This window comes from Bos taurus, chromosome 7, assembly GCF_002263795.3.
Source record: "Bos taurus isolate L1 Dominette 01449 registration number 42190680 breed Hereford chromosome 7, ARS-UCD2.0, whole genome shotgun sequence".
Taxonomy (NCBI): domain Eukaryota; kingdom Metazoa; phylum Chordata; class Mammalia; order Artiodactyla; family Bovidae; genus Bos; species Bos taurus.
In genome coordinates, this window is record NC_037334.1 from 109,644,600 (window position 1) to 109,657,906 (window position 13,307).

The 13,307-nt window shown below is 39.3% G+C and overlaps 1 protein-coding gene across 15 annotated transcripts in view; it reads right to left on the reverse strand.

The window, feature by feature from the left end:
* The window catches only part of TMEM232 (transmembrane protein 232), a 346,237-nt gene that overhangs the window by 262,528 nt on the left and 70,402 nt on the right, over nucleotides 1–13,307 (reverse strand). The gene's annotated exons all lie outside the window — the stretch shown is intronic.

Sequence of the window (13,307 nt, forward strand, 5' to 3'; positions counted from 1 at the left end):
ATCCCATGGACAGAGAAACTTGGCGGGCTATAATTCATGGGGCCACAAAGAGTCGGACACGACTGAGTAAGTGCGTGTGCGCGCACACACACACACACACATACAACTGGGAAATCATAAGAATTCATTAACCATAAGTGTACATATATTCTAACAGTTTCAGGAAATTATACATTTAGTGTTATTGTTATTCAAATTTCAAAGAGCTGATTATGATGTAAATATAAAATTATCTCTGCCTAGAGCTACATACTGCCTTGATTCATAGGCCATTAATCAGTTAAATCATCCCACATGGTCAACAAAAGAGTCCAAAATGCAGTACTTCGGTGCAGTCTCAAAAACAATAGAATGAACTCAGTTTGTCCTTCTCCAAGGGATATTTCTGACCCAGGGATTGAGCCCAGGTCTCCTGCATTTCAGGCATATTCTTTACAATTTGAGCCACCAGGGAAGCCCCTACAGTAATCCAAGACTATGCCCCAACCACTATTGCCAAAGAAGCTGAGATTGACTGGTTTTATGAAGACCTGTAAGACCTTCTAGAACTATCACCAAAAAAAAGGTCCTTTTCATCACAGGGGATTGAATGTAAAGTAGGAAGTCAAGAAATACCTAGAGTAACAGGCAAGTTTGGCCTTGGAGTACAAATGAAACAGGGCAAAGGTTAACAGAGTTTTGCCAAAAGAACATAGCAAACACCCTCTTCCAACAACACAAGAGAGGACTCTACACATGGACATCACCAGATGGTCCATAGCAAAATCAGATTGATTATATTCTTTGCAGCTGAAGATGGAGAAGCTCTCCACAGTCAGTAAAAACAAGACAGGGAGCTGACTGCGGCTCAGATCATGAACTCCTTATTGCAAAATGCAGGCTTCAACTAAGAAACTAGGGGAAAACCACTCGACCTAGTGGCATGACCTAAGTCAAATCCCTTATGATTACACAGCACAGGTGAAAAATAGACTCAAGGGATTAGATCTGGTACACAGTGTCTGAAGAACTATGAACGGAGGTTGGTAACACTGCATAGGCGGTGGTGACCAAAACCATCCCAAAGAGAAAGAAATAAAAGAAGGAAAAGTGGCTGTCAGAGGAGGCCTTACAAACAGCTGAGAAAAGAAGAGAAGTGAAAGGGAATGATACACCCAACTGAATGTTGAGTTCCAAAGAACAGCAAGGAGACCTAAAGTCTTAAGTAAACAGTGCAAGGGAATAGAGGGGAACAATAGAATGGGAAAGACTAGCGATCTCTTCAAGGAAATTGTAGACACCAAGGGAGCATTTCATGTAAAAATGAATACAATAAAGGAAGAAAATGACAAAGACCTAACAGAAGCAGAAGAGATTAAGAAGAGGGGACAAGAATACAGAAAAGTGTTAAAGTGTTAATCACTCAGTCGTGCCCAACTCTTTGTGACTACATGGACCTTAGCCCACCAGCCTCCTCTGTCCATGGGATTTTCCAGGCAAGAATACTGGAGTGGTTTGCCATTTCCTTCTCCAGAGAATACACAAAAGAACAATACAAAAAAAAAAAAAAAAGGCCTTAATGACCTGAAAAACTACAATGAATGTGGTCACTCACCTAGAGTCAGACACCCTGGCATGTGAGGTCAAGTGGGCCTTAGGAAGCATCACTACGAACAAAGCTAGTGGAAGTGATGGATTTCCAATTGAGCTATTTCAGATCCTAAAAGATGATGCTGTGAAAGTGCTGCACTCAACCTGCCAGCAATTTTGGAAAGCTCAGCAGTGGCCACAGGACTGGAAAAGGTCAGTTTTCATTCCAATCCCAAAGAAAGGCGACGCCAAAGAATGCTCAAACTACTGCACAATTGCATTCATCTCACACGCTAGCAGGGTAATGCTCAAAATCCTTCAAGCCAGGATTTAACAGTATAAGAACCAAGAACTTCCAGATGCACAAGCTGGATTTAGAAAAGGTAGAGGAATCAGAGAGCAAATTGCCAACATCCATTATATCAGAGAAATAGCAAGGGAATTAAAAAACTACTTCCACTTTATTGAATACACTAAAGAGCCTGACTGTGTGGATCACAACAAACTATGCAAAACGCTTAAAGTTATGAGAATACCATACCACCTCACCTGTCTTCTGAGAAATGTGAATGCAGAACAAGAAACAATAGTTAGAACTGGACATGGAACAATGGACTGGTTCAAAATAGAGAAAGGAGCACATCAAGGCTGTATGTTGTCACCCTGCCTGTTTAACTTCTATGCAGAGTACATCATGCAAAGTGCTGGGCTGGATAACTCACAGCTAGAATCAAGATTGCAAGAGAAATATCAATAACCTCAGGTATGTAGATGATACCACTCTAATGGCAGAAAGCAAAGAGGACATAAAGGGCCTCTTGATGCAGGTGAAAGAAGAGAGTGAAAAAGCTGGCTTAAAACTCACCATTCAAAAAATGAAGATCAATGGCCTCCAGTCCCATCACTTAATGGCATATAGAAGGGGAAAGAATGTCAGACTTTATTTTCTTGGGCCCCAAAATCACTGCAGATGGTGACTGCAGCCATGAAATTAAAAGACGCTTGCTTCTGGAAGAACAACTATAACAAACCAAGACAGTGTATTAAAAAGCAAAGACATCACTTTGCTGGCAAAGATCCATGGAGTTAAAGCTATGGTTTTTCCAGTAGTCATGTACAGATGTAAGAACAGGACCGTAAAGAAGGCAGAGGGCAGAAAAATTGATGCTTTTGAACTGTGGTGTTAGAGAAGAATCTTAAGAGTCCCTTGGACAGCAAGGAGATCCAACCAGTCAATCCTAAAGGAAATTCAGTTCAGTTCAGTTCAGTTGCTCAGTCGTGTCCGACTGTCTGTGACCCCATGGATTGCAGCACGCCAGACCTCCCTGCCCATCACCAACACCCGGACTTTACTCAAACTCATGTCCATCGAGTTGGTGATGCCATCCAGCCATCTCATCCCCTGTTGTCCCCTTCTCCTCCTGCCCCGAATCCCTCCCAGCATCAGAGTCTTTTCCAATGAGTCAACTCTTCGCATGAGGTGGCCAAAGTACTGGAGTTTCAGCTTTAGCATCAGTCATTTCAAAGAACACCCAGGGCTGATCTCCTTTAGAATGGACTGGTTGGATCTCCTTGCAGTCCAAGGGACTCTCAAGAGTCTTCTCCAACACCACAGTCCAAAAGCATCAATTCTTCAGTGCTCAGCTTTCTTCACAGTCCAACTCTCACATCCATACATGACCACAGGAAAAACCATAGCCTTGACTAGACGGACCTTTGTTGGCAAAGTAATGTCTCTGCTTTTGAATATGCTATCTAGGTTGGTCATAACTTTCCTTCCAAGGAGTAAGTGTCTTTTAATTTCATGGCTGCAGTCACCATCTGCAGTGATTTTGAAGCCCCCCAAAATAAAGTCTGACACTGTTTCCCCATCTGTTTCCCATGAAGTGATGGGACCAGATGCCATGATCTTCGTTTTCTGAATGTTGAGCTTTAAGCCAACTTTTTCACTCTCCACTTTCACTTTCATCAAGAGGCTTTTTAGTTCCTCTTCACTTTCTGCCATAAGGGTGGTGTCATCTGCATATCTGAGGTTATTGATATTTCTCCCAGCAATCTTGATTCCAGCTTGTGTTTCTTCCAGCCCAGCATTTCTCATGATGTACTCTGCATATAAGTTAAATAAGCAAGGTGACAATATACCACCTTGATGTACTCCTTTTCCTATTTGGAACCAGTCTGTTGTTCCATATCCAGTTCTAACTGTTACTTCCTGACCTGCATATAGGTTTCTCAAGAGGCAGGTCAGGTGGTCTCGTATTTCCAGAATTTTCCACAGTTTATTGTGATCCACACAGTCAAAGGCTTTGGCATAGTCAATAAAGCAGAAATAGATGTTTTTCTGGAACTCTCTTGCTTTTTCCATGATCCAGCAGATGTTGGCAGTTCGATCTCTGGTTCCTCTGCCTTTTCTAAAACCAGCTTGAACATCTGGAAGTTCATGGTTCACATATTGCTGAAGCCTGGCTTAGAGAATTTTGAGCATTACTTCACTATAACTTTGAATATTCATTGGAAGGACTGATGCTGAAGCTGAAGCTCCAGTGCTTTGGCCACCTGATGTGAAAAGTTGACTCACTGGAAAAGACCTTGATGCTGGGAAAGGCTGAAGGCAGGAGGAGAAGGGGATGGCAGAGGATGAGATGGTTGGATGGCGTCCCTGACTCGATGGACATGGGTTTGAACAAACTCTGGGAAATAGTGAAGGATGGGAAGCCTGGAGTTCTGCAAGTTCACGGGGCTGCAGAGAGTCAGACATGACTTAGCAACTGTACAACAACAATGAATCAGTTTAAATAGTCAAAATATTTTAAAATTATATTTGAATTTACAACTGTGGTACTTCAGGTCAGCAAGGTAAGTTCATCATGATTTTCAAAAGGAAACACCTCTAACTGTGGGAAAAAGATAATTCTTTGCATTTGAATGATGCTTTACAGATCTCAAAATTTTTCACAATTTACCTCCTTAATCCAAACCACAATTTTTGACACATTGAAGAATTTTTTTTAAATACTTTAAAAATATTTCAAAAATTGAGTCAAACAGATCTGGGAAATCTGCCCCAGTTCATATTTTAAGCTAGGTTAACTAATAATTTAAGTCTTATCCCACCCTTGTGTTTTTCCTTTCTTTTTTTTCAATTTTGCTTTTCTAAGCCATTATTTAAATACTTTAATATTTAACCTTAGTATTACAATGCTGCCTATTGCACACCTAGTTTCATTTGTCTCCTTCCTTTCAGAACTAAACCTCAGTTTTGTTCAAAATGGCAAAGTGATCAGTTAATATTGCTTCAACAAGATGGAAATCCTTTATATCTTGATTGGGGTAGTGATTACACAGGTGTATGCATCTGTCAAAAGCCATAGATCTGTATACATAAATTGTTTTAATTTTGTTATATATAAATTATATCAAATACATCTAATTTTTAACAAATGACTCCCCAGACTCCTTTGGAATGGCGTTAAGTATAGGTTTGGTCAGCGAGATATAAGAGGAAGCATATTATAAAAGCCTTCCATAGAAGCTAATACTGGTTTTAAATTCAGATAACAGGTTCTCCCTTCTCCTTTGCTCATCCTTTTCCTGGGAATTCACACCTGACAGCAGAAGGTAGAGCAGCCGTCTTGCAACAAGGAGGATAAAAGTCATTCTCTAAGGACGGAATAAAAGGGAGCTAGGAGAGGCTTGGCTCCTGAGGATCACTGAAGCATTTGTCTCAGCAGTGCTGTACTTGTTATGTGTGATAAATAGAGCCCTATTTGGTAACGCAATTGTAGTCAGGTCACTGTTACATGCAGGAGGACTAAAGCCTAACCAATACATCTAAACAATATTTATAAGCATGAAATTTATGGTAGAAAAATTAGAGATGGAATCTTAGCTCTATCACTAACTAGATATATGGCATAGGGCAATAGTCATACCTCAGCTAAATCTTAATTTACTCATCTATAAAGTAAATGTAGCAAAACTTACTTTTCAGAGACTATTATGAAATTTAAGGGAAATACTCTATACAAAATGTCTGGATTCAAAAGGCTGAACTGAACTGAATCACAGCAATACTATTATTTCAAAGTCAATAGATATGAGTTCAGTAACTTTTTTTTTATCTATGATGACTGAAGGGAAAGGTCTAGATGCTCGCCAAGATGAACGAAGACTGAGTCCTTCCCCAGAGTTCTCATGGCCCCTGCTTCACAATAAGGTCAAGTGAAGGAGGGGATAGTCTCAGACTTCACAAAACTTCACCCAGGAATATACCTCACAGTCATACGTTTTGTTTCTCCTGTTCCCTTTTAAGTCTGGAAAACTGTAGCTAACCTAGGGCAGTTTCACCAAAATACAAATTGAAAAGAGATTCATCAGTGTCGGTCACCTATGGTTTTAAGAAAAAATGCTTTACCAGAAACATACTATTTTCAATCAATGCTGTTGATCGCAAAATTTTCAATAAGGGAAAATGCCTTTGACAAAAATAGAATAAAAGCAGCAAAACTTATAAACTGAAGTTTGTTAAAAAATCAAAATTGGTGAGGAGGAGCTAAGATGGTGGGGGAATAGGATGGGGAGACCACTTTCTCCCCTACAAAATCATCAAAAGAACATTTAAACGTTGAGTAAATTCCACAAAACAACTTCTGAATGCCGGCAGAGGACATCAGGCACCCAGAAAAGCAGCCCACTGTCTTTGAAAGGAGGTAGGAAAAAATATAAAAGACAAAAAAAGAGACAAAAGAGGGAGGGATGGAGCTCCCCCCGGGAAGGGAGTCTTAAAAAGAGAGAAGTTTCCAAACACCAGGAAACACTGTCACTGCTGAGTCTGTGCCGAGCCTTGGAAGCACAGAGGGCAACATGACAGGGAGGAAAAATAAATAAACAAGTAAAACCCACAGATTACGAGCCCAATGGTAACTCCCCCAGCGGAGAAGCAGCGCAGACGCCTGCACCGGCCACTAGTAAGTGGGGGCTGGGCAAGGAGGCGCGGGCTGCATCGCTTAGAGTAAGGATCTGGCCTGAATGCCCAGAGCACTATCTGAGCCAACTAACTTGGGCTAGCAAACCAGACTGTGAGATAACTACCACGCGAAAAGCCAGCCCTAACCTAAGACACCGCCAGGACCATGCACACAGAACAAAGGCCTGAACAGAGATAGCGGCTGCAGACCATCCCCCTCCGGTGACAGGCAGCCAGAGCCGGAAGGGGGCAATCGCAGCCCCAGAGAGACATTATCTACAAAACCGTAAGCAGGCTTCTTTGCTAACTAAGACTTCTTGGGGGTCTGGATGGTCAACATCCCCTGAGAAGGTGTGCTGGTTGTACACCCAGAAAACCGAGTGGCTGGGACGCCATAAGTCATCGCAGCGACCTCGCTCGCCAAACACCTCATCACCTGAGCTGCTCGGACCTGGGAAGGGCACAAAACGCAGGCCCAACCGAGTCTGCACCTCTGAGGACTACCCAAGTGCCTGAACCTGAGTGGCTTAGACCTGGGAGGTGCATGCAGCCCAGGGCTGGCCTCAGATGGTTCCTGGCGGAGCAACCTAGAGCCTGAGCTGTGGGCAGGGAGGCTACACGCGCCCTGAGCAGGGGCTGGCCCAGTGTGGCGTGTTATTTGTTTGCAGCGTCCCTCCCTCCCCACAGCACAACTGAACAAGTGAGCCTAAAAAAAAAAAGTGTCCTCCACTGCCCCCTTTGTGTCAGGGAGGAAATCAGACACTGAAGAGACCAGCAAACAGAAGAAGCTAAAACACAGGGAATCACCTTGGAAGCGACAGGCAATAGATTAAAACCCTGGCGTTAGTACCGACTACATAGGAAGGGTCCTATAGATCTTCAGAAATATAAGCCAGACCAAGGAACTAGCCAAAAATGAACTGACCCCACAACACCCACAACACCACCAGAGAAAGTCCTAGATATAGTTTTACTATTTTTACAATCATCTTTCTTTCTTTTTTTTTAATTAAAAAAAATTTTTAAGTCCTCTATTACTCCTTTAATTTTCACTTTTATAACCTACTATTACTTTGCAAAAAAAAAAAAGAAGACCCTCTTTTTTTAAAAGCAAACTTCATATATATATATTTTTAAATAATTTTTGTGACTTTGTTTTTTTCTTTTCTTTTTTCCCTTTTTTTTTCTTCTTCTCTTTAACATTGTATTTTTGAAATTCCAAACTCTAGATTTTTGATTTTTGCTTTTTGTTATCAATTTTGTACCTATATTTTTAAAAATAATTTTTGTGACTTTTTTTTCCTCTTTCTTTTTCTTCTTCTTTTCTTTAACATAGTATTTCTGAAATTCCAAACTCTAGATTTTTAATTTTGCTTTTTGGTATTTGTTATCAATTTTGTACCTATATTTTCTTTATAATTTTTGTGACTTTGTTGTTTTTTTTTTTCTTTTTCTTCTTTTCTTTAACATTGTATTTTTGAAATTCCAAACTCTACTCTAGATTTTTAATTTTTGCTTTTTGGTATTTGTTATCAATTTTGTACCTTTAAAAACCCAATGTTCAGTACCCATTTTTACTTGGGAGTGAGATTACTGGCTTGACTGCTCTCTCCCACTTTGGACTCTCCTTTTTCTCCACCAGGTCGCCTGTGTCTCCTCCCTAACCCCTCTCTGCTCTACCCAACTCTGTGAATTTCTGTGTGTTCCAGATGGTGGAGAACACTTAGGGAACTGATTACTGGCTGGATCTGTCTCGATCCTTTTCATTCCCCCCTTTTATCCTCCCGGCCACCTCTGTCTCCTTCTTCCCTCTTCTCTTCTCTGTATAACTCCGTGAACATCTCTGAGTGGTCCAGTTGTGGAGTGCACATAAGGAAGTGATTACTGGCTAGCCTGCTCTCTCCTCTATTGATTCCACCGCATCTCATTCGGGTCACCTCTAACTTCCTCCTCCTCTTCTCTTCTCCATGTAACTCTGTGAACCTCTCTGGGTGTCCCTCACTGTGGAGAAACTTTTCATCTTTAACCTACATGTTTTATCAATGGTGCTGTATAGAAGGAGAAGTTTTGAAACTACTGTAAAAGCAAGACTGAAAACCAGAAGCAGGAGGCTTAAGTCCAAACCCTGACTCCAGGGAACATTAATTGACAGGAGCTCATCAAACGCCTCCATACCTACACTGAAACCAAGGACCACACAAGGCCCAACAAGTTCCAGAGCAAGACATACCAAGCAAATTCTCCAGCAACACAGGAGCACAGCCCTGAGCTCCAATATACAGGCTGCCCAAAGTTACTACAAAACCATAGACATCTCATAACGCATTACTGGACACTTCATTGCACTCCAGAGAGAGGAAATACAGCTCCACCCACCAGAACACCGACACAAGCTTCCCTAACCAAGAAACCTTGACAAGCCACCTGTACAAACCCACACACAGTGTGGAAACTCCATAATAAAGAGAACTCCACAAACTGCCAGAATACAGAAAGGACACCCCAAACTCAGCAATATAAACAAGAAGAAGAGACAGAGGAATACCCAGCAGGTAAAGGAACAGGATAAATGCCCACCAAACAAAAGAGGAAGAGATAGGGAATCTACATGATAAAGAATTCCAAATAATGATAGTGAAAATGATCCAAAATCTTGAAATCAAAATGGAATCACAGATAAATAGCCTGGAGACAAGGATTGAGAAGATGTAAGAAAGGTTTAACAAGGACCTAGAAGAAATAAAAAAGAGTCAATATATAATGAATAATGCAATAAATGAGATCAAAAACACTCTGGAGGCAACAAATAGTAGAATAACAGAGGCAGAAGATAGGATTAGTGAATTAGAAGATAGAATAGTAGAAATAAATGAATTAGAGAGGAAAAAAGAAAAACAAATTAAAAGAAATGAGGACAATCTCAGAGACCTCTGGGGCAATGTTAAACGCCCCAACATTCGAATCAAAGGAGTCCCAGAAGAAGAAGACAAAAAGAAAGACCATGAGAAAATACTTGAGGAGTTAATAGTTGAAAACTTCCCTAAAATGGGGAAGGAAATAATCACCCAAGTCCAAGAAACCCAGAGAATCCCAAACAGAATAAAGCTAAGGCGAAATACCCCAAGACACATATTAATCAAATTAACAAAGATCAAACACAAAGAACAAATATTAAAAGCAGCAAGGGAAAAACAACAAATATCACACAAGGAAATTCCCATAAGAATAAGAGCTGATCTTTCAATAGAAACTCTTCAAGCCAGGAGGGAATGGCAAGACATACTTAAAGTGATGAAAGAAAATAACCTATAGCCTAGATTACTATACCCAGCAAGGATCTCATTCAAATATGAAGGAGAAATCAAAAGCTTTACAGAAAAGCAAAAGCTGAGAGAATTCAGCATCACCAAACCAGCTCTCCAACAAATGCTAAAGGATCTTCTCTAGACAGGAAACACAAAAAGGGTTTATAAACTCGAACCCAAAACAATAAAGTAAACGGCAATGGGATCATACTTATCAATAATTACCTTAAATGTAAATGGGTTGAATGCCCCAAACCAAAAGACAAAGACTGGCTGAATGGATACAAAAACAAGATCCCTATATATGTTGTCTACAAGAGACCCACCTCAAAACAGGGGACACATACAAAAGCTAAGGGCTGGAAAAAGATTTTCCATGCAAATAGAGACCAAAAGAAAGCAGGAATAGCAATACTCATATCAGATAAAATAGACTTTAAAACAAAGGCTGTGAAAAGAGACAAAGAAGGTCACTACATAATGATCAAAGGATCATTCCAAGAAGAAAATATAAAAATTATAAACATATATGCACCCAACATAGGAGCACCGCAATATGTAAGACAAATGCTAACAAGTATGAAAGGGGAAATTAACAATTACACAATAATAGTGGGAGACTTTAATACTTCACTCGCACCTATGGATAGATCAACTAAACAGAAAATTAACAAGGAAACACAAACTTTAAATGATACAATAGATCAGTTAGACTTAATTGATAGCTATAGGACATTTCACCCCAAAACAATGAATTTCACCTTTTTCTCAGGCACACGCGGAACCTTCTCCAGGATAGATCACATCCTGGGCCATAAATCTAGCCTTGGTAAATTCAAGAAAATTGAAATCATTCCAAGCATCTTTTCTGACCACAATGCAGTAAGATTAGATCTCAATTACAGGAGAAAAACTATTAAAAATTCCAACATACGCAGGCTGAACAACACGCTGCTGAATAAACAAAAATCACAGAAGAAATTAAAAAAAAATCAAAATTTGCATAGAAACGAATGAAAATGAAAACACAACAACCCAAAACCTGTGGGACACTGTAAAAGCAGTCCTAAGGGGAAAGTTCATAGCAATACAGGCATACCTCAAGAAACAAGAAAAAAAGTCAAATAAATGACCTAACTCTACACCTAAAGCAACTAGAAAAGGAAAAAATGAAGAATCCCAGGGTTAGTAGAAGGAAAGAAATCTTAAAAATTAAGGCAGAAATAAATGCAAAAGAAACAAAAGAGACCATAGCAAAAATCAACAAAACCAAAAGCTGGTTCTTTGAAAGGATAAATAAAATTAACAAACCATTAGCCAGACTCATCAAGAAACAAAGGGAGAAAAATCAAATCAATAAAATTAGAAATGAAAATGGAGAGATCACAACAGACAACACAGAAATACAAAGGATCATAAGAGACTACTATCAGCAATTATATGCCAATAAAATGGACAACGTGGAAGAAATGGAAAAATCCTTAGAAAAGTACAACTTTCCAAAACTGGACCAGGAAGAAATAGAAAATCTTAACAGACCCATCACAAGCACGGAAATTGAAACTGTAATCAGAAGTCTTCCAGCAAACAAAAGCCCAGGTCCAGACGGCTTCACAGCTGAATTCTACCAAAAATTTAGAGAAGAGCTAACACCTATCCTGCTCAAACTCTTCCAGAAAATTGCAGAGGAAGGTAAACTTCCAAACTCATTCTATGAGGCCACCATCACCCTAATACCAAAACCTGACAAAGATCCCACAAAAAAAGAAAACTACAGGCCAATAACACCAATGAACATAGATGCAAAAATCCTTAACAAAATTCTAGAAATCAGGATCCAACAACACATTAAAAAGACCATACACCATGACCAAGTGGGCTTTATCCCAGGGATGCAAGGATTCTTCAATATCTGCAAATCAATCAATGTAATACATCACATTAACAAATTGAAAAATAAAAACCATATGATTATCTCAATAGATGCAGAGAAAGCCTTTGACAAAATTCAACACCCATTTATGATAAAAACTCTCCAGAAAGCAGGAATAGAGGGAACATACCTTAACATAATAAAAGCTATATATGACAAACCCACAGCAAACTTTATCCTCAATGGTGAAAAATTGAAAGCATTTCACCTAAAGTCAGGAACAAGACAAGGGTGCCCACTTTCACCATTACTAGTCAACATAGTTCTGGAAGTTTTGGCCTCAGCAATCAGAGCAGAAAAAGAAATAAAAGGAATCCAAATTGGAAAAGAAGTAAAACTCTCACTGTTTGCAGATGACATGATCCTCTACATAGAAAACCCTAAAGACTCCACCAGAAAATTACTAGAACTAATCAGTGAATATAGTAAAGTTGCAGGATATAAAATCAACACACAGAAATCCCTTGCATTCCTATACACTAATAATGAGAAAACAGAAAGAGAAATTAAGGAAACAATTCCATTCACCATTGCAACAAAAAGAATAAAATAGGAATATATCTACCTAAAAAAACTGAAGACCTATATATAGAAAATTATAAAACACTGGTGAAAGAAATCAAAGAGGACACTAATAGATGGAGAAATATACCATGTTCTTGGATCGGAAGAATCAATATAGTGAAAATGAGTATACTACCCAAAGCAATTTATAGATTCAATGCAATCCCTATCAAGCTACCAACAGTATTCTTCACAGAGCTAGAAAAAATAATTTCACAATTTGTATGGAAATACAAAAAACCTCGAATAGCCAAAGCGATCTTGAGAAAGAAGAATTGAACTGGAGGAATCAACCTGCCTGACTTCAGGCTCTACTACAAAGCCACAGTCATCAAGACAGTATGGTACTGGCACAAAGACAGAAATATAGATCAATGGAACAAAATAGAAAGCCCAGAGATAAATCCACGCACATATGGACACCTTATCTTTGACAAAGGAGGCAAGAATATACAATGGATTCAAGACAATCTCTTCAACAAGTAGTGCTGGGAAAACTGGTCAACCACTTGTAAAAGAATGAAACTAGACCACTTTCTAACACCATACACAAAAATAAACTCAAAATGGATTAAGATCTAAACGTAAGACCAGAAACTCTAAAACTCCTAGAGGAGAACATAGGCCAAACACTCTCTGACATACGTCACAGCAGGATCCTCTATGACCCACCTCCCAGAATATTGGAAATAAAAGCAAAAAAAAAAAACAAAAAAACAAATGGGACCTAATTAAAATTAAAAGCATCTGCACATCAAAGGAAACTATTAGCAAGGTGAAAAGACAGCCTTCAGAATGGGAGAAAATAATAGCAAATGAAGCAACTGACAACTAATCTCAAAAATATACAAGCAACTCCTACAGCTCAATTCAAGAAAAATAAATGACCCAATCAAAAAATGGGCCAAAGAACTAAATAGACATTTCTCCAAAGAAGACAAACAGATGGCTAACAAACACATGAAAAGAT